The 24,181-nt window shown below is 41.1% G+C and overlaps 1 protein-coding gene across 1 annotated transcript in view; it reads right to left on the reverse strand.

Annotated features, from left to right (window-relative positions):
* The window catches only part of USP49 (ubiquitin specific peptidase 49), a 111,880-nt gene extending 88,037 nt beyond the window's left edge, over positions 1–23,843 (reverse strand). Inside the window, exons 1-2 of the mRNA XM_030928524.1 lie at positions 23,814–23,843; positions 20,472–20,553 (exon numbers count right to left, since the gene is read on the reverse strand). The gene's annotated coding sequence lies outside the window, so the exon portion shown is untranslated. The remainder of the gene's footprint in view (positions 1–20,471; positions 20,554–23,813) is intronic.
* Positions 23,844–24,181: the final 338 nt, after the last annotated feature.

Here is a 24,181-nt window from a genome sequence, read left to right on the forward strand (position 1 = left end):
CAAGTTTCACATGTGGGTGCACTATGGTGCAAATCAGTGGCATGAGGCCAGAAAGTAGGTCCCAGGAAGCATAAGAGGTTACAAGATCATGAAACCCAGCAAATAAATATTTTTAGGGAAAGCTTACAACTTCTAGTTCTAGGTCGGGGGTTCTGAGGCAACTATATCCATGAAAAGCTAAGCTGACACTTTATGGATAGGGGTTTCACATCCATAAAATGTCCCTCAAATGACCCTACTTTCAATATAAGAACACCAAAAAATTTAAAGTTAACTTTATTACATTTAAATCCAAGTTATTCCAATTAATTTGGGATGCTCCCCCAAAGCTGACTATAATAATCAGTTCCATACCAAGTAGCACCTAGGACATGTACGTAACCATATGGAGTTTAGGCTTAAAGCCCTAGGAAAGTTATATTAATAAATGTGAAGATTAGCAACTTCAATAATTACGATGGTGATCCTGAACACTGGGAAATTATAATAAATCAGCTCAACGCTGAAAACTATTAATAAGATTCCACACATTCAAATATTTTCTATCCAGGTCCCACTTATATCATTTACACTACTGCAATATACTTTTAAATGGGTTGGAAGTGAAATTACAGATATATAAAACAAATCACTACAGTAGGAACTGACTAAAAATGTGGATGACATCCCTTTAAACGGTCATTAGAAAGGAAGTTCCCAAAGTCAGGAGGCCATATTCCAAGCTTACCTGTTACTGAAACATGCTGAACTCTCAGGGGCTGTCTGGCTCATGCAAGAAAAGAGCACATGATGTGGAGTAACAGAGACCAGTCATCATCATGGTGTCCATTTATTACAAGACCTTCCTTAACTTCTCCGAGCCTGTTTTCTAATCTACTTCACAGCACTGGTGTAAGGAATAAATGAGAACGCAAGTAAAATACCAGTGCACTGCCTGGCACATAGCTGATGATCAACAAAGGTTTAATTTCCTTCCTTTGTCTACCTTTAGTTTAGAGCAATTTTCAGGGCTTGAAAAGGAGAAAATCCATTCTTGAAACCTTACCCAATTTACTCTTATTCTGCCAAATAATAACAATGATGATGATGGTGATGATTATTACTATAGCCTGCAACACTGATAACAGTGTTTAATGTGTGCCAGAAACAGAGTTAAGTGCTGTTACATATATTAACAAATTCAATCCTCATAACAACTGTGAGGTAGATATTTTTATTCCAATTTTACAGATGAGGAAACTGTGGCATACATAAGTTCCACAGCTAGTAAGTGGCGAGGCAAGGATTCAAACCCAGGTTTCTGCTCTTCAGAAATATACCAGGCTGGGAGCAGTGGCTTACGTCTGCAATCCCAGCACTTTGGAAGGCTAAGACAGGAGGATTACTTGAGCCCAGGAGCTTGAGACCAGCCTAGGCAACACAGGGAGACCCTACCTCTACAAAAAATAATTTGCTGTGTGTTTTGGCACAAGTCTGTAGTCCCAGCTACTTGGGAGGCTAAGACAGGAAGATCACTTGAGGCCAGGAGGTCAAGGCTGCAGTGAGCTGTGTGTGATTGTACCACTGCACTCCAGCCTGAGTGACAGAGTGACACCTTGTCGAAAGAAAGAAAGAAAGAGAGAGAGAGGGAGGGAGGGAGGGAGGGAGGGAGGGAGGGAGGGAGGGAGGGAGGGAGGGAGGGAGGGAGGAAGGAAGGAAGGAAGGAAGGAAGGAAGGAAGGAAGGAAGGAAGGAAGGAAGGCAGGCAGGCAGGCAGGCAGGCAGGCAGGCAGGCAGGCAGGCAGGCAGGCAGGCAGGCGGGAGGCAGGCACCAAAAACTAACTTCTGGGTGACATCACAGCAGCAATGCCCTTTCTTTGATAGCTCTCTAATATTAATGTAGTAAGGTACGGAATGTTCAGATGACTTACCAAGTAGAATAGACCTGTTATCTTAAAAATAAACATAAATATACTATCTATATATATTTTAAGATTTAGTTATATATTTTAAAATATATTTATCTCAAAATATTTTAATGTATATTTTATATGTTTTAAAGTTTAAAAAGTGGACCAAGATAATATTAATACATTTAAGTCAGTAAATAAACTTAACCAAGATTACACCTTTTTCAGCAAGCTCAATAACGTGGCACATTCCAAACTACAAACATTTATTAACCTATGCTGTATCTCATCTGTAAGTGCCTTGCCCTGTAAGTTCCTGGAGGACAGAAATAGCATCTTGTCTTACTTATTGTGATAGTAATATCTTTGATGTCTGACAAAGTACCTTGTCCTTAGTAGGTGCTTCAGTACAACTGACAAAAGAATGGATAGGCTGGATATGAAACACAGACAAAATTTTCTAGTCTGCCTATTATTTCCCTTTACATTCTAAGGCACTAGCACACTATACTTATTTTCCACTATCCACACACTCCATATTTTACTAATAGCAAGGCCTTGATGGATTTAAGTGTTTTCCTTGACCCAGTCACATTTTTGGCCTATCCAAATCCATTTCTTTCTTTCTTTTTTTTTTTTTTTTGAGACGGAGTCTCACTCTTTCGCCCAGGCTGGAGTGCAGTAGCACCATCTTGGCTCACTGCAACCTCCGCCTCCCAGGTTCAAGTGATTCTCCTGCCTCAGCCTCCTGAGTAGCTGGGACTACAGGCACGCACCACCACACCCGGCTAATTTTTGTATTTTTAGTACAGATGGGGTTTCACCATATTGGTCAGCTGGTCTCAAACTTCTGACCTCGTGATCTACCCCCCCTCAGCCTCCCAAAGTGCTGGGATTACAGGTGTGAGCCACCACACTCAGCCCCAAATCTATTTCAATCTATAAGCTCACATAGCAAAATGTCTTACAACAAAAAGTCTCTAATATACAATTAGAAGATTCATGAATGAAAGCAAAACATACTGTTATGTCACTTTATGTTTTTCAGAGTGCTTCCACGCATATCCCCTTGGTGCCTCAAGACAGCCGTGAGAGTAGGCAAGGCAGTCTATAATAATCTAGGAAGTTGCATCTAATCCTGTTTTGGAGTGGAAACATATCCTCATTGTCACTGCTAATGAATCAATGGCTCAAAACCTGAATTAGATACTTTTTCTGCATTGTGATACAAAGTCTATAAGAATGACATATTTTTAAGTCAGTGTAATAAATGACTTTTTAAATCATAAATGATCAGCCATCTAATTTAACTTTTTTTTAATTAAGACAGAGGTTTGCTCTGTCGCCCAGGCTGGAGTGCAGCGGCACGATCTCGGCTCACTGCAGCCTCCGCCTCCAGGGTTCAAGTGACTCTTCTGCTCAGCCTCCCAAGTAGCTGGGACTATAAGTGCATGCCACCACACCTGATTAATTTTTGTATTTTTAGTAAAGAGGGGGTTCACCATGTTGGCCAGGATGGTCTCGAACTCCTGACCTCGTGATCCGCCAGCCTCGGCCTCCGAAAGTTTCGAGATTACAAGCGTGAGCCACTGCAACCAGCCGTAATCGAAGTTAAAACAGCCCAAACGCCTTGGAAGACACAAGGCAGAGGAAATTCACACAACTAAATAAAGAAAAAATTTACATGCATTTACAGCTAAATAAAGAAAACTTTAAAATTTTAAGGAGACCACAATCAGCAATTACAATTAAATCTCTCTTGGCTGCTAAATTAGAAAGCCCAGTACAGGATAGCAGGAAGAGAACTAAACTAGGTATCAGGAAGCCTGGGTTTCAGTCCACACTCTGCCACTGATTAATTATGTTATCTCCAGTCCCACTCAAATTTAAAATTCTAAAATTTTGTACATATCGCCCAGAGTAAATAAGAAACATATAACATTTTACATTTCAGTGCACCACACAGAAAGCATGAAAAAAAGGTTCAAGATTTGTTGACTTTACTAAGATTCAAAAGTATTCGTTTGCCATGGGTTTTGTCCATTTAAGGCTCTCAATAATGGTTTAAGTTCAAACTCAAGGCCTCTGCACAGAAACTGCAAAACAGAGATTTTTGAATTATTGTGAAATACAAAGGGTAGAAGGATTGCATTTACACATTTTGACTATGATTCAGAATAATCTAGGTGGTAATAGTGCTGTTCATTTGCCACATGAATTGACTTCTTAGAAGTTATTTATTAAAATGCTTCCTCACCATTAAACAGAAATGCAGTCCACAAAACTGTATTTACAGTATACATGGAATGGCAACCTAGACTATGAGCTTCCTGGGAGAAAGGGTTATTTATCATCCATTATTGTGTCTTGTTGACATAGCATAGTACATAGTACAAAGGACATGTTAATATATACTGCTGGTCAAATGAATCACTGATAGGGGATCCGGGTTTTTTTTTTTTTTTGAGACAATCTCACTCTGTTGCCCAGGCTGGAGGGTAGTGGCATGATCTTAGCTCACTGCAACCTCTGCCTCCCAGGTAAGCAATTTGCATGCTTCAGCCTCCCAAGTAGCTGGGATTACAGGTTCACACCACCACATCCAGGTAATTTTTGTATTTTTAGTAGAGACAGGGTTTCACCATGTTGTCCAGGTTGGTCTTGAACTCCTGGCCTCAAGTGATCTGCCCAGGCCTACAAAAGTGCTGGGATTATAGGTGTGGGCCACCACCGTGCTGGGCTGAGGACCCCATTTTTTACATTTATCTTAAATTTTACTTCCTAGGCAATATGCTGCCTAACATTTATAAAATACTTTTTTTTACAGACAGGGTCTCACTACGTTGCCCAGGCTAGTCTTGAACTCCAGACTCCAGGGCTCAAGCGACCCTACCACCTCAGCCTCCCAAGTAGCTGGGACTACAGGCATGTGCCACCCCGCCCAGCTCTTAAGTACCTATTTTCATTAAAAACTTCATGTGGTATTTACCACTGCAAATGGTAATTTTATCATCTCTCCACACATATATTTTTGTATTAGAAAAAAAAATTATCATATTGTTTTAGCTTTCTTTCTTTCTTTTTTTTTTTTTTTTTTTTTTTTTGAGACGGAGTCTTGCTCTTGTTGCCCAAGCTGGAATGCAATGGCATGATCTCGGCTCACTGGAACCTCTGCCTCCTGGGTTTAAGCGATTCTCCTGCCTTAGCCTCCCAAGTAGCTGGATTACAGGCACCTGCCACCACACCCGGCTATTTTTTTATTTTTAGTAGAGACAGAGTTTCGCCACGTTGGCCAGGCTGGTCTCAAACTCCTGACCTCGTGATCCACCCGCCTCGGCCTACCAAAGTGCTGGGATTACAGGCGTGAGCCATCGCGCCCGGCCGTTTTAGCTGTCTTAAATAAAAACAATTTGGGATCATTACAATGATGCATAAAAGATCCAGAGTCTGACTGAAAGATGGCCAGGCCCCATATCATAAATTTCCTTCTCTAAATGGCTGTATGATGATTAGGATCAAAATGGCTTTAGGAATCCACTTGCCCTGTTGATTGTCTTCCATATGTAATAAGATACTAGATGGATCTGTTAATGTATAAGGGACATACGAGCACGAAAGACTGAAAAAGCTTTAGATTTAGAATGAGATGGCTTCAGTTTAAGGTCCAGGTTATCTACTTATTACCAGTGTGGCCTTGGGCAATTCACTAACGTCTTGAGAATCCCTACTTTCTCATTTGTAAAGTACATAACATCAGCTCTACTTTCTTCCAAAAGAGTTGCAAAGATCAAATAAGAAAATGTGTGTAAGTGCATTATAAACTGGCAAGAGTTGTACATATGTTAGGTATTCTTTCTTCGCTACCAAAGAAAGCAAACACTTTAGGTCATTATTCTAGCAAAAAGAAACACTGACATTCAAACATCCCAGATGTTCTGAGGCAGGCTGCGATAAAAGAGCTTCATCATTCAGGTAGAATTCAAGAATCCTAAAATGTGTTGGGTATCTGGGTCTTTATAATTTTAACTGACAGCTTAATAAGAACTAAAAGACATACGATCTTAGCCAGACTGGGAGTTCCTTCTCACCAAAAAATAACATGACCTGAGAGCAAAGGAATGTGCTTGCATTCTCCTCAGTCATCCAAGATAAATGCAAATAAAAACAATACCAATTCCCATTTAGTTTGTAGAGCAGCAGCATCAGCTACAAAGATCACCTTTTATATAGTTTCTACTTTATCACTCTGCTTAAAGCTAATCCTGCTTCTTATATGTCCCACATATAATAAATATTAATTGGTAGAGTTCAGTCTGCCAGCATACATTAAAATCATTAATTCTGTCATTATCAAGCACTTCTTATAAATACCATACAGTAATTTTGTTAGCAAAGCAACAATTTTAATAAGAGATTTATGAATATTATACTTCCTCCTAGATACCATATTGTGTGAGATGTTTTCATGTACACTTGCTCAGTTAATTCTCACAATGAGGTGGGTATCAGCAGAATTTTACAGCATGAAGCACAGAGGGCCCAATTTCGTTAGGAAATGACCCAGGATCACACAGCAAGGAAGCAGCAACACGTAGGCCCAAGATAATTGCTTTGAATTGCTGCAATTCTAGTATCCCTACATCAGTGGCAAGGAACATACAATTTATTTAAGTAGGTTTTTTGCCTGTGGTAAAACTTAGTTGGAAGTTAGCCTTGTTTGAGAAGTTACTCAACTGAATCTGCACTCATCCTACAAAAATGGTTTCTAACTTTAAACATAGGTCAGACAGGTATGGTGGCTCATGCCTATAATCCCAGCACTTTCAGAGGCAAGGGTGGGAGGACTGCTTGAGGCCAGCAGTTTGAGACCAGCCTGCCCAACAGAGTGAGACCCTGCCTCTATGTTTTGTTTTCGAAACAGGGTCTTTCTCTGTCGCCCAGGTTGGAGTGCAGTAGCGCAATCATGGCTCACTGCAGCCTCAAACTCCAGGGTGCAAGCTATCCTTTCACCTCAGCCTCCCAAGTAGCTGGGACCACAGGCACATGCAACCACACCTGGCTAATTTTTTATTTTAGTTTTATGTAGAGACGGAGGGTCTCCCTATGTTAAGGAGAAGCCCAAAGCAAACTGAATTGTGCTAAGACAAACCAGAAAAACTCAAAATGCCTCTGAAAGCGGGGATAGCAGACAAGGCTAAAAAAAGGAGAATGGGGTAAAAGTTCTACCCCTAGATTGCCACCCTGTCTCCAAGCAGCTGCTGGGCAGAGGATGGGAGGTTTGTTCTCTGGAAAGATTACTAGAGAGACTCTGGACTAGGCACAACTAGGGGCAGGCCCACCAGTCTAAAAAAGATGGTGATTAAGAGAAAGGTGGACATCCCTAGCCATTTTCCCCACTCAGCTTCCCAAATGTTGCAGCCAGGTTTGTAAGCCCTAAGCAGGTAATAGGAACATTCTTTCTGGGGATGAACCTGGTCAAGAGAAAAGCACAAATACTGACTGTCAGAGCTGTTCTCTCAAAGAATATGGGTCCTTGACTAATCAGCTTACAATGAAAACCACCAGTTAACTTTTAGAAGCTGCCACTCGGGCAAATCCAGCTTTCAGGTTTTTCGTGGCTCACTCCTGAATATAAGTAAAACAGCCAAAGCTATACTTTTAACGAAATTCCCTAAATGAAAGATCAAAATAAATGAAATGAACAAGTAAGGTATTTTAAGGAAACAGATATTTTACAGAAAGCTAAGGAAAGAACATGGTCACAGAACAGCTAGCCCATCTATGAAACAAAAATAATGCTACTAAGAAAAAGCTACTAAAAAGCAACATTCACAGAAAAAAAAACTCGTGAATATTAAAAATATGACAGCATAAATATAAAACGAATTAGAAAGGTCTTAAGATGAAGTTCAAGACACCCCCCAGAAAGTAGAATAAAGAGACAAAAACACGGTAAATAGGAAAAGAAAATTAAAGGACTCATCAGTCTAGAAATTCCAAACACAAGTATTAAGAGTTCGAGAGGAAGAACAGAGAAAACGGGGTGCAAGGAGGAAAAGGAAGGGATTGGTTAGAATTTAAGAATTCAGGATGGGCGCAGTGGCTCATGCCTGTAATCCCAGCACTTTGGGAGGCTGAGGCGGGCGGATCACGAGGTCTGGAGATGGAGACCATTCTGGTTAACAAGGTGAAACCCTGTCTCTACTAAAAAAATACAAAAATTAGCCTGGTGGTGTGGTGGCAGGCGCCTGTAGTCCCAGCTACTCGGGAGGCTGAGGCAGAAGAATGGCGTGACCCCGGGAGGCAGAGCTTGCAGTGAGCCGAGATTGCGCCACTGCACTCCAGCCTGGGAGACAGAGCAAGACTCCGTCTCAAAAAAAAAAAAAAAAAGAATTCAATAAAATTTCCCAGAACTGAAAAGTCTGTTACCAAATTGAAAAGGTCCTCCAAGTGTCCAGCATAACAGACACAACAAGGCCTAGAATGAGGTTAATTGTATTAAAATTTCAGAACATTTCCAGGGAGGAAAAAAATAGTCAAGAATCAGAACATCATCAGACTTCTCATCAGCAACAACAGAAGCTAGAAGCCAATAGAGTGATGCCTGATAAACTCAGAGAAAATAGAAAATATTCTCTTATCTAGAATTCTATACCCAGGTAAACTATAAATCAAGTATAAAAGAAAATAAAGACATTTTCATATATGCAGAATCCCAAACAAATTTACATCTCATGTACCTTTTTCTCAGGAACTTCTGGGGGACATGCTCCACACAAATTAAAATATAAACAACAAAGGAGAAAGATATCAAGTCCAGGAAAACAGGGGGTTCTCCATAAGAAGCCAAAGAAATACCCAGGATATGAGAGAAGTAGATTCCAGGATAAAAGCTGGGCAGGTCTAGAAAAGAACCCACACAGATTTTTATTTATTTTATTTATTTATTATTTTATTTTGAGATGTAGTCTCATTCTGTTGCCCAGGCTGGAGTGCAGTGGTATGGTCTCAGCTCACTGCAACCTGTCTTCCAGGTTCCAGCAGTTCTCCTGCCTCAGCCTCCCAAGTAGCTGGGATTACAGGCGCCTGCCACCACGCCGTATTTTTAGTGGAGATGGGATTTCACCATGTTAGCCAGGCTGATCTGAAACTCCTGACCTCGTGATCCACCCACCTCGGCCTCAGAAAGTGCTAATATTACAGGCGTGAGCCACCCTGCGCAGCCCCTACACAGATTTTTGTAAGCATAAGCCTACTGTTTAGAAATATGGCATTAAATACCAAAAAAAAAAAAAAAAAGTTTGAGTTTCAAGGCAAAACAAAAAGTATTTGGAAAACTCAAATGGTATGTGTGGCTTTCTTTGAAAAAAATTAAGGGCAGGAAATAATGTTTTTGCTGATAGATATTCAAAAATCAGTCATAAAACCAGCAAAGAGAAAAAGAATATTTAATATATTATGATGTCACTGGAGAAGGTTCATGGTTTATACCTACGTCAATCACTTAATGAATTAAAATTCCTTTTTCATTCAAACAGATGCTAAACCAAAGTCAAAAGAACAACTTGACTGAATCACATTTCAGTGCAGAATGAAAACACTTAAAAAGTTGTAATGCTTCCTCAGGAAAGGAAAGCACAAATACTGCAAGTCTGTTAGAACAAGGCAAGGACCATGTGGAATCAGTCACTTGTTCTTTCCCAAAGACTTAAACTACGGAATAATGATGACACTCAAATCTGAAACATCTGCTGCCCCACTGTCTCTAAAACCTAAAAAATGACTTCTCAATTAGGATATATGCTTTTCTCTATCTCCAAATACTTAAAAAAGTAAAACACCTATATTTTCTATTGACCTTTTATAGCAAAATGAGGGGTATCATATGGTATTTTTAAACATACGTAATATCACCTACTACTAATCAATGAGTGTTAAAACCATACTTCTTGTTTTGCTTGACGGCATCAAGGAACAAAAACACACTTATTGATCACATGTTGGGCTCTGCATGGACAGGCAGGTAGAAAAGGCATCTAGGGAATCTGTAAGTGAGGAAATAGCTGGACCTGATATTTTTTGATAAGTGATTAATTTTGACCAGGGATTTTTAAAAATTAAACTAAAACACATTCTGGCAAAAACATTTGCTCTCACTTTTTACCATAAAGGAAGACAATGAGAATAGATTAGCAAGGTGGTTTAACTGTAGCATATTCCATAGCTTTCAAGTTGAATGTTAAAAAAATTTTTTTTTGTTTCATAGTCTGGAATCAGGAAGAAAATTATACTTTACGCTTCTGCATAAAGTATGGTTTTCTTTCCTTTTTAAACTTTGAGAAAATACACCATTCTCTTACAAAACATAATACATACCCAATAGTTCCTCCAGTTAAATAATAATAAATAGTATGTTCACTCTTTCAAGCTCATGGATGTACTGACTTAACTTTGTAAAAAGATGCCAAATCTTGGTAAATTAATCTAAATCAAATTATAATCTCAATAATCAAAATTATAACAGGACATTTTGGGGAGGGAGGAAACTAGAAAAACTAAATCTAAACTATTTATGAAAAAAAAAGATCCACAGATAGTTATATCAATTTTTTACAAAAAAGCAAAGAGAGGGAATCCATCCTGCCATGTCTTAAGAAATACTAGAAAGGCACAGTAATAAACATGATATGGTACAGGATCTCATCTAGGGTGTGTCTGGAAATGCATGGGCCATCATGGATGTCACAATGACAGGGCAACACTACTGACATTGAGTGGACAGGCCCTGCAGTGCTAAACATACCTACTCTACTAACTGTGCCCCCTTTAAGAAACTTCGAGATAAATACACCAATGAGATAGAACAGAAAGGTGAGCAACTTGATTTACAATAAGGGTGTTACTACAAATCAACTAGAAAGTTCAGCTAGTTTAGTAGATGGTATTGGGAAATAAAAAAAAATAAGGCTGGATCCAACTTATACCACATCTAAAGATTGCTCCATATACTTTAAAAACTTAAGGGGAAATGTAAAGCCATAAAGCTAAAAGAAATTTAGGGAGACAATCTGGATGATCTAAGTCCAAGAAGCAGTAATAAGGCAAATACAGTACGCTAAAAAATGATGGATGTGTCTATATCAAAATCAAGACTTTCCATTCAATGAAGAACACCAAGGCAGCCAGGCGTGGTGGCTCACGCCTGTAATCCCAGCACTTTGGGAGTCCGAGGCGGGCAGATCACAAGGTCAGGAGATCAAGGCCATCCTGGCTAACACGGTGAAACCCCGTCTCTACTAAAAATACAAAAAATTAGCTGGGTGTGGTGGCACACGCCTGTAGTCCCAGCTACTCAGGAGGCTGAGGCAGGAGAATTGCTTGAACCCGGGAAGCAGAGGTTGCAGTGAGCCAAGATCACACCACTGTACTCCAACCTGGGCAATAAGCAAGACTCCATCTCAAAAAAACCAAAAAACAAAAAACACCTAGGCAGAGTTAATAGATGACACCCCAGAAGATGATATTTATATGGTCCAAAACCAACCAGGGATTTAAAAAATATTATATATATTAAGGAGTTCTATAAATCAACAAGAAAAATACAGGAAACAAAGGATATGAAGAGGCAAAGGAAAATGGCTAACTAGAATTGAAGAAATTATTAAACTCGCTGGTAACTAGAAATAAAAATTAAACAGCCTAGCCAACATGGCAAAACCCTGTCTCTACTAAAACTACAAAAAAATTAGCTGGGTGTGGTGGCACACGCCTGTAATCCCAGCTACTCGGGAGGCTGAGGCAGGAGAACTGCTTGAACCCAGGAGATGGAGGTTGCAGTGAGCTGAGATTGCACCACTGCACTCCAGCCTGGGAGAGTGAGACTCTGTCTCAAAAAAAAAAAAAAAAAAAAAAAAAAAGGCCAGGCACAGTGGCTCACGCTTGTAATCCCAGCACTTTGGGAGACCAAGGCAGGTGGATCACCTGAGGTCAGGCAGGAGTTCGAAACCAGCCTGGCCATCATGGTGAAACCCCATCTCTACTAAAATTAACCAGGTATGGTGGCACACGCCTGTAATCCCAGCTACACAGGAGACTGAGGCAGGAGAATAGCTTTAACCCAGGAGGCAGAGGTTGCAGTGAGCCGAGATCGTGCCACTGCACTCCAGCCTGGGTGACAGAGTGAGACTCCATCTCAAAATAAATAAATAAATAAACAAAATAAAAATTAAAATGAGACATTACTAAAAGGTCACAATTAGAAATGTGGACAATACCAAGTGTTGAGGGGGGCGGTTATAGGAACACAATGCTTGTTGTTATTAGCTTATATAACCATTCAACAGCCTCATAGTACTTATGCCGCAATGCTACTCCTGGGTCTGTGTCCCTGAGAATTCTCAAACATGTCCATAATGGACATGTGCAAGACTGTTACTGGTAGCATTGTTTACAGTAGCCTAGGTGCCCATCACTATGGGAACAGATGCACACCACGGAATACTATGCTGCAGCTAGAAGCAATTAGCTAAATCTACATCCACATTAACAGTTTTTTTTGTTTTGTTTTGTTTTGTTTGAGACAGAGTCTCACCCTGTCACTCAGGCTGTAGTGCTGTGGTGCAATCTTGGTTCATTGCAACCTCCACCTGCTGGGTTCAGGCAATTCTCCTGCCTCAGCCTCCCGAGTAGCTGGGACCACAGGCGCGTACCACCACACCCAGCTAATTTTTTGTATTTTTAGTAGAGACGTGGTTTCCACCATGCTGGCCAGGATGGTTTCGAACTCCTGACCTCGTGATCTGCCCGCCTCGGCCTCCCAAAGTGCTGGGATTACAGGCATGAGCCACCATGCCCGGCTCATACATAGATCTTAAAACATAGTGCTCACTGAAAAAAGTAAAAACCAGAGTAAGATCTACAGCATTTCTACAAGGAGAATTCTACAGCCAAATTCTACAACAGTGTAGTGTAATGAGCAATTTTGTAATTAAAAATACATATACCAAAAGAATCAGTAAGTATTTTACAAAGATGCATACAGAATCAAGGACATACCAAACACATTAGAGAGTGTGACTGTGAGGTGGGGAGGAAAATAGACATGGGAATGAGGGTTGAACAGAAAGCCTTTGAACACCAATGCTATACTGTACCCAAATTATAGGAGTATGAAGTCCAAATTCAGAATAACATTTTTCATTCATGCATACATTAATTTATTCCATAAAAACTTATTGAACACCTCTTAAGTGCCAAGAACTCTGCTTAAATAGAAACTTCTTATTTCTGAAGGTATTTTTTTACATCAGGTATGTTTTAATTGGAAGTGGAAGGGAAAAACAATTTACAGTAGTATATAATATATACTAAAAAATGAGAAACTCACCATCCTCAAAATGTTTTACAAAACTTTTTTCATCAAATAGAAATGTACCTTGAAGTTTAAATGACAAAGTTAAATGAAAAATCAAAATATAAAAAGAACTCTATAAGTCCAACGTAAATTAGACAGCCACATCTCAATCCACAGATAAAATGCCTTTCCTCATAGCTTTCAGCGGTGAAACAACTACTTTTTGGAGGATAAATTTTTTTCTACTTTATTTGTCCTATGTAATGCCCTCCCTCTGCACCCGACAATATTTCAACTGCTCAGGAACACTTCTCACCAGACTTCTGTTTTCTAAAAGATTTCACAAGCAGATTGCTGGCTGCCAAGTAGGTGCTGTAGTTAATATGCTCATTATGCCATGCTGCTAACAAAAACTGATTAACGCATTCAGTGTAGAGTGACATGTCTATTCCATATTCCCTGGGCACTGAGAATAACATTTTCAAAAAAAAAAAAATTACTTGTTCACCCCTTTTTAGATGTCTCCTAATGAAAGGCCACAAGTTCCAAATGTTAGCTAGTATACATGATAATACTGGTAAAGGAAAATAATAGCAACCAGTAGTAGGACAATATCTGCCTATAAGGCTCTAAAATTGCAATCAGATTTAGATTACTGAGTGTCAGCACACAATCATATCTCACTGTAACCTTGAACTCCTGGGCTCAAGCAATCACTCCCACTCAGGTGGATCACTTGAGGTCAGGAGTTCGAGACCAACCTGACCAACAAGGCGAAATCCTGTCTCTACTAAAAATACAAAAATTAGCCAGGCGTGGTGGCATGCACCTGTAGTCCCAGCTACTGAGGAGGCTGAGGCAGAATGGCTTGAAGCCAGGAGGTGGAAGCTGCAGTGAGCCAAGATCACACTACTGCACTCCAGCCTGGGGGACAGAGTGAGACTCCGCCTCAGGAAAAAAAAAAAAAAGAGATTCTCCCACGGGCCTCCCAATGTGCTGGGATAACAAGGTCAACTACACACTGGGCCCAATTCGGGATTTTCAGTATGGAGTAGACAATGAGGCCACTCACAGATGAGACTGATGTCTTCATTAAAGCACACTTACCTTTCACTTGAAATGCATTGTTATAAGCTCTTCAAGTTACGTCACACATTCCTTTTTTTTTTTTTTTGAGACGGAGTCTTGCTCTGTCACCCGGGCTGGAGTGCAGTGGCCAGATCTCAGCTCACTGCAAGCTCCGCCTCCCGGGTTCACGCCATTCTCCTGCCTCAGCCTCCAGAGTAGCTGGGACTACAGGCGCCCGCCACTTCGCCCGGCTAGTTTTTTGTATTTTTAGTAGAGACGGGGTTTCACCGGGTTAGCCAGGATGGTCTTGATCTCCTGACCTTGTGATCCGCCCGTCTCGGCCTCCCAAAGTGCTGGGATTACAGGCTTGAGCCACCGCGCCCGGCTCTAAAGTATTTCTTTTAAGAGTATATTCAATTCCACAGTGATATGTTTGCTTTCTCATCTTTACTTATAAGACTCCTCCTCTAATCAGTTGACCATATTTTACTTTTTTATATGCAATGTTTTTAACCTGACCTTTGACCTCTTTTAGATACAAGCATGCAATCAGTGTATAGCCATGCATACAATTGATACAGGTGATTATATCAGAACATAAAAAAAGGAGAGTGAAAGATGTAAATGTTAGCAATGACCATCTATAGGGATATTCTTGGCATTCTGATTTATAAAAACATAACATTAATACAGTCCTACATACTCTATGAATGCCTACATAAATGAGATGACCTCTGTTCATAAATGCTGATTCGCTGTCAAGGGCTAGATGTCTATGATCATAAAGCTATTAGTAATGATGGCTGAATTGAGCAATTCATACATTTTCTTACCTGATTTTCTTTGTGGCTACCTCCAATTTTTGCCAAGTAGAATCTAATTAGCTTTAACAAGGACTTTGACCTTATTGTCCTGATAAGTTAGTATCCATAACTGCAAAAATAAGTACCATAAATTACCTGGCATTCTAGAAAGGTCTGGGCTCAAAACTGATAAATCAAGGCCGGCCATGGTGGCTCACGCCTGTAATCCCAGCACTTTGGGAGGCTGAGGCGGGCAGATCACCTGAGGTCAGTAGTTTGAGACCAACCTGGCCAACATGGCAAAACTCCATCTCTACTAAAAATACAAAAAATTAGCCGGGCATGGTGGTGCCTGCCTGTAGTTTTGGTTACCCTGGGGGCTGAGACAGGAGAATCACTTGAACCCGGGAGATGGAGGTTGCAGTGAGCCGAGATCGCACCACTGCACTCCAGCCTGGGCCACAGAGACTCGTCTCAAAAAAAGCTGATAAATCAGCAAACCCCTATCTACTCTTCATTTTCAACTACAATTTATATCTGCGAAACAAATTGATCCTTAAAGACTTTATTTCAAAGTCAAAGCTCTTGCTATTTTAATGCACCCACATGGTCCATCCAAGTGAGCACATGACATATCCTACACATCTTTCCCATGTTAGAGACTGAAAGACAGAGCAGGAGGCAGGAAAGAGCAGGACACCAATGCGACAAAATGCTAAAGCCAAGCTATAAATTATCTTTTTGCCATTCTCTGCTGCATTTTGAAAAAGCTAACACAACAGCAGAGCCTATCCTTCCTTTGGAAAGATACGAGCATCATACAAAAGTATCCTTCTAACTCACTAGCAACAGTGCTGCCCTCCCATCTTTCACGCAACTTACCCAGCAAGAGAAGCACTGCTGGGTTCTAAAGACAATGACTGAAAGCTCTGTATTCTGATGATGGGAGGGAGCAGTGAAGACCAGCTTCCTGGGCTCTAAACTATGCCAGACTGCCGTGCTAATCCTCCCTAAATCCCACGACATAACGTTTCGGTGGGGGTGGGGAACAGGATAGAAAACAATCCAAAACTGAATCAAGAACAGTAGCTCTGGGTTACGGAGGTCATAACATTCCTATTTGAATGAGGGTAGGGGATAATGGAGTGGGGCAAGGACATAGACAAAAGCCTTTAAAACATATCTTTAAAAATACAAAAGAAAAATGAATTTTATCCCTGATCCTTCTGATGTGCTAACCAACATCTGCCCTCAACCATTTGCCAGCCCTGGCTGCATAGAAGGCACAGAGTAGCAGACATTTTCACACAGTAAAGCTGGAAGAGATGCTACTAGAGTGTAAATCACTAATTAGCTCAATAAAAGACAAAGAGAGAAAATACCTGTCACAGAATGCTGTTTACAACTTGACATATAATAAAAAACCCTGAAAATTTCAGGAGAATGCCTTACTTTCCAGACTTCTATTAACATGTGAATGGAAAAGGGATAGTATTATAGTCTTTAAAAATAGCCCATGTCTCCAAAACAATAACACATGACTAGAAAGAATGCTTTCCAAACAATCTGTAATTTTTTCATCCTTATGAAAGGGGAGTGTTTTTAATTATTACAATTAGCTTTTTTTTTTTTTTTTTTGAGACGGAGTGTCACTCTGTCATCCAGGCTGGAATGAAGTGGCACAATCTTAGCTCACTGCAACCTCCGCCTCCCAGGTTCAAGCAAATCGTGTTCCTCAACCACCCAAGTAGCTGGGATTACAGGCATGCACCACCATGCCCAGCTAATTTTTGTATTTTTAGTAGAGACAGGATTTCACCATGTTGGCCAGCCTGGTCTTGAACTTCTGGCCTCAAGTGATCCAACTGCCTCAGCCTCCCAAAGTGCTAGGATAACAGGTGTGAGCCACCGTGCCTGGCCTACCATCAGCTTTAACAAAGAGCTATATTTCATAGCTTTGATAACTGCTTAAAGAGGGCGGAAAAAGGAAAAGAAGCCCACAAGTGCCTTTTTTTGTTTGTTTTGTTTTGTTTTGAGACAGAGTTTCACTCTTGTTGCCCAGGCTGGAGTACAATGGCACAATCTCGGCTCACCGCAACCTCCGCCTGCCTGGTTCAAGCAATTCTCTGGCCTCAGCCTCCCGAGTAGCTGGGATTACAGGCAAGCGCCACCACGCCCGTCTAATTTTGTATTTTTAGTAGAGACGGGGTTTCTCCATGCTGGTCAGGCTGGTCTTGAACTTGCAACCTCAGGTGATCCGCCTGCCTGCCTCAGCCTCCCAAAGTGCTGGGATTACAGGTGTGAGCCACCGCACCCAGCCACAAGTGCCGTATTTTACATTTGTCAGAATATAGTTAATATTCCTTCCACTTCTGAGAGGACCTCCTTCAGGTCACAAGTTTATCGAATAAGGCCATCATTTTAATGAAGATTAAATGATGGGAAGGGAGTCAGTTAAATTTCCTTATGTGACAACAACAGAAAAGACTCTCAAAATTTAAGTTTATTTGGGGGGAAGGTAATAAAATATTAAGATACTTCCATTCATCCCCTCATCATATGGCAAACCTATTTGTATTAATCCCAAGCAATGTTCTTTTTTTTTTCTTTGAGACAGAGTCTCACTCTGTTGACCAGGCTGGAGTGCAGTGGCTTGATCTCAGCTCACTGCAACCTCTGTCTCCCAGGTTCAAGCGATTCTCCTGCCTCAGTCTCCCGGATTCCAGCCTGGATTACAGGCACGTGCCACCATGTCTGGCTAATTTTTGTATTTTTAGTAGAGGTGCGGTTTTACCATGTTGGCCAGGCTGTTCTCAAACTCCTGGCCCCAAGGGATCCACCTGCCTCAGCCTCCCAAAGTGCTAGGATTACAGGTGTGAGCCACCACACCCAGCCAACCAATAGTCTTAAAGCAACACGTTTTGCACTTTGATCTTTTCCAGCTCCTTGAAGCTACATAAGAGTCTTTAAAATATGTATTTCACCTACGTATTTCTTGGTTGTGGTGTTGAAAGGCCCCATGGCTCCTGTTTCTCACACAATAATCATCCATACCTCCATAGCTAGCATGTCCTGAGGACACATTCATGCATAAGCACACCACGCCACATGCTAAAGAGGTTCCCAACAGACGGGTACACTATGATAGAGTTTTTTCTAATGGAAGAGACCTGAAAACCCATCATTCACAAGTAAAAGAATCTCAGAATGTACTGGAGACAAGACCATAAAAACACAAAGTCCATTCTAAACCCAATCTTGAGATTCCTTTGCTTCAAGTATTTGACTGAAATCAAATACAAACTAAACTTTCTGAAATACTCAAAACATTCTCCCTTTTTCTTCTTTAAAATTAAGGTATTCATATGCATCTTCTTCAATCTGACTTATTTAAAAATACTCAAGTGAGAGAAAATGATAAAGCAAATGGGGCAAAATGAAAAAAATTGGTAAAACTGAGTAAGGGTATACAGAATTTCTTATATCATTTTTGCAACTTTTCCATACATTTAAAAAATTGTAATAAAATCAACAGTCACCAAAAAATAGAGTATTAACAACAGAAGTTCTCTCATAGGGCTGTTTCAAGTTTCAAACAGTTCACATACTCAGTTAATGCTGGACACCTAGTAAACACTCAGTAATTGTTAATTATTTTTTTTTAAATGGGTGGATCAGCTGGGCACGGTGGCTCACGCCTGTAATCCTAACTCTTTGGGAGATCACTTGAGGTCAGGAGTTCGAGGTCAGAAGTTTGAGAGCAGCCTGGCCAACAAGGTGAGATCCTGTCTCTACTAAAAATATAAAAACTTGTCTGGGTGTGGTGGTGGGTACCTGTAATCCCAGCTACTAGGGAGGCTGTGGCAGAAGAATCACTTGAACCTGGGAGGCGGAAGTTGTAGTGAGCCAAGATGGCGCCACTGCACTCCAGCCTAAGCTACAGAGCAGTACTCCATCTCAAAAAAAAAAAAAGACTGGATCAATTTGCTTAACCAGTTAAAGTATAGGGGAGCCAGGCACAGTGGCTCACACCTGTAATACCAGCACTTAGGGAGGTTAAGGTGGGCGGATCGCTTGACCCCAGGAGTTCGAGACAAGCCTGGGCAACATGGTAAAACCTTGTCTCTACAAAAAATACAAAAACTAGCCAGGTGTGATGGCGCACATCTGTAGTCCCAGAGAGGTACAGGCTGCAGTGAGCTGACATGGCGCCACTGCATTCGCCTGGGCGAAAGAGCGAAATTCTGTCTCAAAAATAATAATAACAATAATAATGTATGGGGGAATTGGTATATCACTTAGGCACACATAAAGAGAAAATAGTAAAAAATTAGTGAGGGTATAACCAGGTTTTGTTTATGGATATTTGCACTGAAATCTGAAGTCAGAAAAAAATTCATTTTTCTTCAAACAACAATAATCTTTCAACTGTAAACATGTCATAGTATATAACAAGTCCAGGGCAGTTTTCTGGATGCGTAATCTGCAATGCAATAAGGCATTTTTTTATTGGTGTGGGGTTGTTTTGTAAATACAGTTTTGGAATGAAAAAATAGAAGCATGCAAGAACCTGGATGTAATCTTTACATTATACATAATCGTTATAGTGTTTACCCCAGGTTCCCCATCTAGAAAGGAACGGATAAAAGGTTAGTAACAGGACTACAGGGATAATTTTTAAAGATTGGCAAACAAGACTTGTTAAGCATTGAATCTGAAGAAGAGCATGGTGAGGGAGAACTTCACAACAGGCAAACCAGAGGTAAAACCAAAGCACAGACTCTGCTGGCAAAATGCAACGGTTGGAATCCCATCCCACCACTTAGAACTCTAACTTTTGAACTAAAATAAAGATTAAATGTATCACTGGGTTACTATTTAACAAAACATAGTATTATTTGTAATATAAGATAATTAACTACCAAATAAATACTTGCAGGAATGTCTGAGTATAATCTTGGACAAATCATTTAATCTCAAGGACACTCTATTTCATCACCTGTAAAATGAGAATAGTAATAGTACCTACCTCATAGGATTGCTATTGAGGAGTATACAAGTTACAATTTGCAGTGCTTACAGAAGAATCTGGCACAAAAGCATTATATGTGTGCTGGCTACTATTAAGTTTATGAAGAACTAAGGTCTTATAAATACAAAAGTACACAGATTTTTTTACTCAAAAATTGAGAATGGGGCAAGAGGAAACAAACAAATATATAGCATTAAACATGTGCTGGTTAGAGAGAAGGCAGACTCTCCTGATAGATAAATTATTAAATGCTTGCAAAGATTATCTAGAGGTTACCACATTACTGCTGAAGATTTGTTTTAAAAAATAGGATAAATTTTTATCTACCTGGAATTATTTAAGTGGGATATTGACTGGAGTTGCTGCATAAACTAGAGGTCCTTTCAAGGTCTCTTCCCATCCAAAGAATCTACAATTAACCAGGAAAACATTTAATTATGTACAACCTAATAAATCTAAAAATAAAAATTTAAAAGCTTTTGCTTAGCAAATAAGATTATAACCAAAATAAAGTTAAATTGGGTAGAACTGTACTTGACGAACAAATGAAAATAAAGCTTAAATTTATCACTGGAGTCCTTATTGATAAACAGCATTATCTCAATTTTTAAAAATCCATTTTCAGTTTTAGAAATAGCGACTGAGAAATATCCATTGACAATGAGGCTCTGGTTTAGCACACTAAGGCCGCTGCATACAGAAACAAAAGACAGGACTCACTCTTTCCCTTGGCTGATCTTACAGTTTATATTTTCTTCTTTACCAATATCAAATAAGTTTATAATCAATTATATAAAGATATTGAGCATAAAACAATTACATTATAAACATGGCAATACCATATAGAGTACATCCTACTACTAATGCCAGCCCAAACACATCTATAAAGAGAATATGCACACACATCTCACTGAAACAAGTGCCTCATATCAAAGTTACTCTTAATCTTGAAAGTCAACGTATCAAACTAATCCTTTTAAAATGCAGTGGCAAAAATAGTAATTTTTACCAAAATCCTCTGTTAAATTGCTAAATACATCTAGTCACCTTGAACACTTGCTTAATACAACCCAGGAAACAAACCATAAACTAAATACTATGCCACTAACACAGTAGCTGAATGCAGAAAGTTTTCTAAATTATTCATATACATTAATAACCATTGTTACTCAAATCCACAAATCAAAATATAATCTTTGTTAACTATTATGAATGTCATAAACCTAATCTTTGCTATTTATACAAACAACAGCAAAAGAGTGTCAATCCAAAATTTATACAACTTTGAAAATAAAAAAGTCTCTTTGTGCATCTGAGTGTACATAATGAAATAACCCCAAACAAGATTCTCAACAACTGTTTGCATTTTTCCCTAAGTAAATTATATGCTATCCTTTGGCACCATCAAATGCAAAACAAATATTCATTCATATTCTTAGCTAAATGTAAAAGCTTCTGAACTAAAATCATTAAAACAAAATTCTAAGTAAGAATAATTCAAGTTTTGCCCCAAATTTCTTATCTTCCTTTTCATTTCTAAAGGTGTCTTAAAAATCAAAAGCTTCTAGAAAATTAGTATTAATCTGGCCTTCTTTATTCACAACCATAAAACACGAAAGGCAGTGGAGCTGTCCAAAGACCCAGCGTGCAATATTATCTTGTAGAGACGTTTTTCCATCAAAATTACTCATAAATTTATTTATCCTAAAAAGTAAGTCTGCCACTCTAAAATCCTCCACTACTCTACAATTCTCCCTTTCTTTATTCCATTTTGTTAAATGGGTGGGTTACCAACTACAGCATGAAACGTCCCACACAAAGCTAAAGGCAGCTCAGGAACTCAAAGCCCTCAGCTCTGATTTAAATCTCTCCTCCAGTAAACTTCCTTGGTTGGTTATTTGCCTTTCTATGAAATGACTTCTTAACATTCTCCAGCCACTGAAAACGATAAGCAGAAACCTGGTTGATTAATCAAAACAAACAGATTATCTTTCTCTATCCCAACAACAGTGTGTTCTCCATGGAAAATGAAAATGCTGTCCATAAAACACAGCCCAGCACTTGTCAGGTACAGCACTCCTACAACACCAGAACTATCACATCACTCGAGTACACTCTAAATAAGCACACCCTTTCCCCGCAATATCACAACACTAGTGAAACGCAGAGGTTTTCAACACCCAGAGTTGACGCTTTATCATCCATACAAGAAAAAAATCAAATCAAAATGAGTCTCATTTCTTCAAAGTGGACAGGAAAGTCAAATCAAAAGCAATGAAGGGTGGCAGTGGATTCAAGATTCCTTGAAGAGAGAAAGAGGTTTCTGGAATTTCCTACTTTTAGGGACAAAAGGATTCACAGTTTCAACACACAGTTCTCTCCTCAACAAAGAATTCCTTTCCTGCACCCCCCATCTCTGCCCTTACTTTTTAGTCTTTAACCCTGTCTCTAGGTCCCCTTTCACTCACCATGGTTCCTTCTCTTCTGCACCAAAGGCTCTCTTACACTTGATCTTTCACTACAGCATTTCTGCCCTGACCCTTGCAGACCTTCTGGAGCAACTCCCCACAACACGCACATTCGATTCCCACCCCCGTGCAGTCTACCGCAGTTCTACATCCATCAGGACTCCCCGAGCTTCCCTTAGCCCCCTTCTCTTCCCTTACTCCCCATCTCATCCTTTAAATCCTGGGGCCCATCTCTTCCTGCTCCTCTCACCATTTGCTTTTAGCCTTGTCTCTTCACCTCACTGTTTTCACCTTGGATCTTGCTGAACCTCTTCCATTAACGTAATTCCCCAGTTATCCTGGTCCCAGATGGCCATCACTTCTTACACCCTAACTCTAGTCTCCTTTCAGCTTTTCTGCTCCCAGAATTGTCCTACAGACACCCATCTCTTATCTGTTTCCTTTCGCCCTTCCACCACACTCTTATTCCGGACTCCACCTGGTTCCAATCCAGGTCTCATTTGCCCCCCCTCACTTTACAGAATTTACATCCATCGCCCACCCACTAACCCATTCCTTTCTCAGAACCTCGCCAGCAGTTCCCACCACACCGCTGGTCCTAGTCCTTCAGCTCATCTCGCTCCGCACTAGTTCACACCCTTGTCACGTCTGGCTCTTAATCACTCTCTCTTTCCTACTCCCAACTACTACCCCAGCTCTGCCCCTCCCTGTCTTCCACTTCCAACACTTATCCCGGTACCCCTCACCCCACCACCACCCCCTACGAAGCTTTCCCCTTCAAACCCCTGCTCTTACACCTAACCCCACGATCCCTTTTCCCAGCCCTAACCTCATTCCCTGCCCGGCTTCCTTAACGTCCACCACCCTGACTTTTGCCTCCTTCCTACCTCCTTGGCTGGCTTTTTCTCACTCCTCCTCTCCCTGGCTTCTAACCCTTTCTCCCCTTAATCCTCCTCATCTCATTCTCAACCCGGTTCCCCCCATCGCCCCCAAGCCTTCCTTTCCCTCTCCCTTCAAGGCTTTTGCCCCAACCCAGCCGTCGCCCACCCCGCCAAAATAAGACGCCGGCGCGCCCCGACTCCCGGCTCTCGTTTCCCGCCGCCCCCGCCCTGGGCGCCCCCAGCCCGCCGGCGCCGCGGTCCCGCCCCCTACCGCAGCTCCTCCCGCCCGCAAGGCGCGCGCTGCCTTTGTCGCCCCTCACCCGGTGTGTGAGGATTTTGCTTCTTTAAAGGGGAGGGCTAGTGAGCCGGAGACTCCTATCCCCGCCTCCGAGTCTTAGAATGGGCTCCCTGGCCGTCGCGGCCTCCCCGGCCCCCGTCCCCCCTACCCCCTGGAGCTACCCACTTTGCCGCCTCCCCACCGCCTCCGTCCCCTCCCCCGGCCCCCTCTATTTACCGCCATCATCAGCACGCGCGAGCTGTCACCAGGGCGCGAGACAACCGAACGCGGCCCCGCCCCCTACCCGCCTATTGGCCCGCCCGCTGGAGCCCCGCCCCTGGGGCCCTGCATTGCGCCAACGGCGCAGCGCTGGGCCGCGACCCCGGCACCGGCACCCTTTCCGAGGGTTCG

Source organism: Rhinopithecus roxellana, chromosome 4 (assembly GCF_007565055.1).
Source record: "Rhinopithecus roxellana isolate Shanxi Qingling chromosome 4, ASM756505v1, whole genome shotgun sequence".
Lineage (NCBI taxonomy): Eukaryota > Metazoa > Chordata > Mammalia > Primates > Cercopithecidae > Rhinopithecus > Rhinopithecus roxellana.